Below are 5,821 nucleotides of genomic sequence, written 5' to 3' on the forward strand. Positions count from 1 at the left end.
AACAGATTCAAGTTCATGATAACATCACAAAAAAAACAAAACAAAAATATATTAGTAAAGTTAATAAATTAAAAAACTCAGAAAAATAACTCTATAGCTAATAGTGAACGAAGAACATACACAAAATATGAAAAGTAGAGAGGAAAATCTCTTAACCTTTGAGTGAGTGATTGTAGGAGAGACCAGATCTATGGTGGTGACAATGTTGAGCTTGAGAGTCGTGGTGATGGCAAGAGTGTGACAATGGTGAGAGTGAGATACTGAAAGTGGAAGGGGTTTTGATACAAGCTTGAGAAAACAGAGGCTCAGATTGGGTGGGATGAAGTTTCTCAAATGAGAGCGAGTGAAAGAGTTAGAGAGAGAATCTCAAACTGGAGAATGTCTTAGGCTTTGGGAAAATAAAAGATCTCTAATTGCTTCTCTGGGCGGGTTCGGATACCGCCGGTTACATTTTTTTCACCCGGGCCCGCCCAATTAAACCCAGTCAACCCTGCATTAATTAACCGTTGACCCGGTTCAACCATTTGAACCCGCCCATTTGTATTAATCCGGTTCGGTTTAGCCGGTTTTTAATGGGTGGTCGGGTTTTGTCCACCCCTAGTTGCATGGATGTGATTTTGTCCTTAGATTTTCTAATGTTTTTCTTGAGTCGGAATCTGTTTTTTTCTATGTTATGTGCGTACGGTGTAGTTGCAACTTGCAGAGTGTGTTTTAACACTGAAAATAATTTTGATTTCGGCTTAGTGTAAAACTTTATTCCGTGAATAAAGAAATAATTTTTATAATTAAAATGGAGTTGGATTCTCTCCTTCAAATTTTTCTCTCCAACTCTCTTCTTTCCATTTTTATCTCTATCTCTCTCTAATGTTTTCTCTCTCTTCTTCTATTTAATATTTTCTCTTAATTTCATTAATCATATTACACTTAATTTTGGTGAGGGAAGGAGAGGATCCAAGGTGAATTAAAATGGTGTACTAACGTACTCATTTTTTATTTATTATATCTAAAAATAAATTACTTAGGTTTAAGAATAATTGGATGAGATGGTAAGGCCCGGTTATGGGCACATAACAGTGTTAAATTTATTTTGAGAGAGAAATAGCTCATGACAAAAACGGGTCAAAGCAATTGTTGGAGTATGATGTGCTCTCAAGTCGCCCAACTCGAACATATGCTCATGTTCCATCTTTTTTATCACCCCTGCAATATTTGATGAAGAATCAGTCTTCCTCTACTCTTACGTACTCGTTAAAAAGTTGGAAAAATTGTTTGGCTCCTTGTTACCTAACCCAAAAAGCCATCAATAAATACTCTAATCTCAGGGCTTAAGGATTCTTTCACTAATTCTACGAAATGCAGCATACAAAGTCTCTTGCAATCAAATACGCGAGTTGACTCTCCCAATATTGTATTTCACAAGTACAATTAGCTCTCATCGCGGGGTTTCGATAAAACTAACATATACCACACTCAAATCCAATTTTCAACCTCCCAACCTCGCTCTTAAACATGGTGATACGACAAGACGCCACCACAACAAGCAATGTTGGCCACAACGACCAAGAAACCTTAGCATAAATGCAAACTGCTAAGGACGAGCTACGTCGTTCCAATCAAACGCTGGAGGTGAATGTCTTAATTAGGGGTGGCAAAATGGGTCCGGCCCGTTGGACATGCTCGTTTTGCCTGCACTTTAGTGCGGGGCGGGCCAAGGTTTTAGGCCGTAACCCTTTAATGTGACTGCTTCGCCCCGCTCCGTTTTTTATGTGGACTTTTGTGGGCACATAAATTAACATAAATTTTGGCATTTTTAGGCTTAAAAGGTGTAGCGCCCGCAGGCGTAGCCCTCCCCGCCCTCACTTTTACGGGACAGGGCAAGGTTTTAGTCCCGCATCCTTAACTATGTCCGCCTCGCCCTGTCTTTTTGCGGGCTTTTGAGGGGCGGGCCTAAACGAGGCGGACATGTCCTTTTTCCACCCATAGTCTTAAACCTCCGAGAGAGACACTATGGAGATTTCTAAACACAAGACGATGTACCCGACCCTCAGCCTCTTTCGAATCGGATTTGAGGTGCTCCAGTGCTAGAGAACTTCAAATCGTTGTCACTGGTGAAATTTGATAGAATGAGCAACCCTAAGAACATGTCGCCACCATCAACACTCACATGGCGATCATTGGCGCATCTGATTCTATAAAGTATAAGATATTGTTTAGCACTTTCAAGGAGGGGACCTTGAGGTGGTCCATGAACCTCCCCTATTTTCAGTAACCAGTTACCAAGATCTCTCTATGAAATTGGTCACCCAATTTTTGGAGAGTAAGCACCAAAAAGTGTCTACTTCTAGTATTTTTAATGTCTTCCAGGGATACTCCCAAACGTTAAGAAAGTACTTAGCCTGTTTCATTGAGTTGAGACAACCATCAAGGTAACTTACCCAAACCAGAAGATGTTTGTGAGAACATTCAAGAACGGTTTGAGAGTCAAGTATTTCAATGAATCTTTTGCTCATAAGTCTGGGCTCCATGAAAGAAATCATGACACCGACTAAAAGTTACATCAAGTGTGAATAGAGCAATGCCGAGAAGAAGGCTAGATACATCAAGGAGCGAGCCTCTGACGTATCTGACTCATTGCAGTAGCATTTGTAACACCCATAATTTCAGTTTATTAATTTAATTTGGATTTAAATTAAATAATTGGAATTTGAGAATTTAAATTGGATTTAATTGGAAAATGAGGGAGTAAGAGCTATTGGGCTTATGGTGTGGTGATAGTAAAAGAGGGGTGCTAATTAGTTAGGCCTTTTACTAAGTTGTGGTTAATTTATTTTATTTTATTTTTCATAAAATAAGAAAAAGGAACCAATTGGGGAGAATGGAAGAACACGTGAAAAGAGCAAGAGAAGAGAAAGAGGCAAGAACGTGAAACCGGAAGGAGAGCATTCAAGAAATTCATCGAGGTAAGGGGGACTCTTCCTTTTAGTATCTCTTATGTGATCTTAGGTAATAGGTAGATTGATGTATGGTTTGGTTCAATTCTATATTGGGATTGTTAGGTTAGAGTACTCTCATTTGGATTGAATTGATGATGATGGTGTGAACTATTTGGCTAATAATGATGTTTTATGGTGTATAATTGACTGTGTGATAAACATGATTATGTTTTGGTGAACCGTTTCCTAATGAAGCATGACTTTGACCTTAGTTGATTTAATTATTTTGAATAATTGTGGCACCCTTGTGCATATGTTTTACTCTGATTAATTATTAAAAATTGTCGCGGGGTTTAGAAGGGTGTTACAATAGTGGTATCAGAGCATAGTCGGTCGTTTGAGTCAGAGTCTTAGTGTCAGTTAATCCCTCGTATGCGAATAGTGTAAGGTTGACACTATCGATACATCTTGTTCTAATGAATATTGTTTTATATTTAGCAGAACAATGGCTGGAAGAGGAGGAAGAAATGACGATGCAATTGCTGAGGCTCTGGGCATGATTGCTGGTGTACTGGGAGGGAATGCCAATGGGGCTGGTATTGGTGCTGATAGGCAGCTGAACAGTTTCCAGCGGAACAATCCTCCGTTGTTCAAGGGCACACATGATCCTGAAGGTGCTCAGAAATGGCTTAAGGAGATCGAGAGGATTTCCAGAGTCATCGATTGTGCTGAGAACCTGAAAGTGAGGTATGGTACTCATATGTTGTCCGAAGAAGCTGATGACTGGTGGATGGCTACCAGGGCTGAATTGGATGCTGATGGTGTAGCTGTTTCCTGGGCTGTGTTCAAGAGAGAGTTTCTGAGGAGGTATTTTCCTGAAGACGTTCGAGGCAGGAAAGAGATTGAATTTTTGGAGCTGACTCAGGGTAATATGACGGTACCAGAGTATGCTTTGAAATTTGTCGAGTTGGCGAAGTACTACGTTCACTACAACAATGACGAGGCTAGTGAATTCTCAAAGTGCATCAAGTTTGAGAATGGTCTTCGTGATGAGATCAAGCAGGGGATCAGGTACCAGAGAATTCGGCGATTTGTCGATTTGGTGGACTGTAGTAGGATTTTTGAAGAGGATAACCTTAAGCTGAAGTCATCTCACTCTCGCGAGCTGGTTGACAAGAAAGGTAAGAAGCCTATGGATAGAGGTAAGCCATATTGTAGAGGAAATCCTAGAGCTGGGGATTGGAAGAGGCCTAGTGGGGGAGATTCTGGTGCTCCCGTTAGGTGCTACAACTGTGGTGAGACTGGGCATAGAAGGAATGAGTGCAAGAGTGGAGAGAAGAAATGCTTCAAGTGTGGTAAGGCGGGTCATATTGCTTCAGATTGTAGGATGAAGATTGTGACTTGCTACAATTGCGGCGAAGAGGGTCACATCAGTCCGCACTGCACTAACTCGAAGAAGGATCAGGTTGGTGGAAAAGTCTTTGCCTTGTCTGGGTCAGAGACTACTCCAGAAGATCGTCTAATTAAAGGTACGTGTTTTATCCATGACACACCTTTAGTTGCTATTATAGATACTGGAGCGACTCATTCGTTCATTTCATTAGATTGTGCTAAACAATTGGGATTAGAAATATCTGTTATTCATGGAAGTATGGTTATTGACACTCCGGCGTCGGGTTCAGTAACTACTTCTTCTGCTTGTTTGAACTGTCCTGTTGACATATTTGGTAGAAAGTTTGGAATGGATTTAGTGTGCCTTCCTCTTGAAGGATTTGACGTCATTCTGGGGATGAACTGGTTGCAATTTAATCGAGTTCATATCAATTGTTTTACGAAGACGGTTATCTTCCCTGAAGAGGTTAGTGTTGAGGATTTGACTATGTCAGTCAAACAGATGAATTCAGCTGTCAATGATGGAGCAGTGGTATTTATGCTGTGTTCTTCGATGGAAGTGAAAGGGGGCGATAGCACTGGTGAGCTACGAGTAGTGAATGAGTATCCGGAAGTGTTTCCAGAAGATGTTAGTGAGTTGCCACCTGAAAGAGAAGTGGAGTTCGCTATAGAATTGATTCCTGGAACTAGTCCCGTGTCGATGGCACCGTATCGCATGTCGGCATCAGAATTGGTTGAACTAAAGAAACAGTTAGAAGAATTGTTAGAGAAGAAGTTTATTCGTCCTAGCGTGTCACCGTGGGGTGCGCCGGTACTGTTGGTTAAGAAGAAAGAAGGTTCAATGAGGCTATGTGTTGATTATAGACAACTAAACAAAGTGACAATCAAGAATCGATACCCTTTGCCGAGGATTGACGACTTGATGGACCAGTTGGTTGGAGCTTGAGTGTTTAGCAAGATTGATCTGAGGTCTGGATATCACCAAATTCGCGTGAAGGCAGAAGATATTCAGAAGACAGCATTCCAAACGAGGTATGGACACTATAAATATTCTGTTATGCCATTTGGTGTTACTAATGCACTTGGTGTTTTCATGGATTATATGAACAGGATATTTCACCCGTATCTTGACAAGTTTGTGGTAGTGTTCATTGACGACATTCTGATTTACTCGAAGAGTGATGAAGAACATGCAGATCATTTAAGAGTGGTGTTGGAATTATTGAAGGAGAAGAAATTGTATGCGAAATTGTCTAAATGTGAATTCAGGAAGTAAGTTTTCTTGGCCATGTAATTACGAAGGACGGTATCGTAGTGGATCCTATGAAGGTAGAAGCAGTATCTCAGTGGGAGACGCCGAAGAATGCTTCAGAGATTCGTAGTTTTCTTGGTCTGGCAGGTTACTATAGAAAGTTTATTGAGGGATTTTCGAAGTTGGCATTACCAATGACTAAGTTAACAAGAAAGGGGCAAGTATTTGTATGGGATTCAGAATG

The sequence above is a fragment of the Vicia villosa genome, unplaced genomic scaffold (genome assembly GCF_029867415.1).
Source record: "Vicia villosa cultivar HV-30 ecotype Madison, WI unplaced genomic scaffold, Vvil1.0 ctg.004367F_1_1, whole genome shotgun sequence".
Taxonomy (NCBI): Eukaryota; Viridiplantae; Streptophyta; class Magnoliopsida; order Fabales; family Fabaceae; genus Vicia; species Vicia villosa.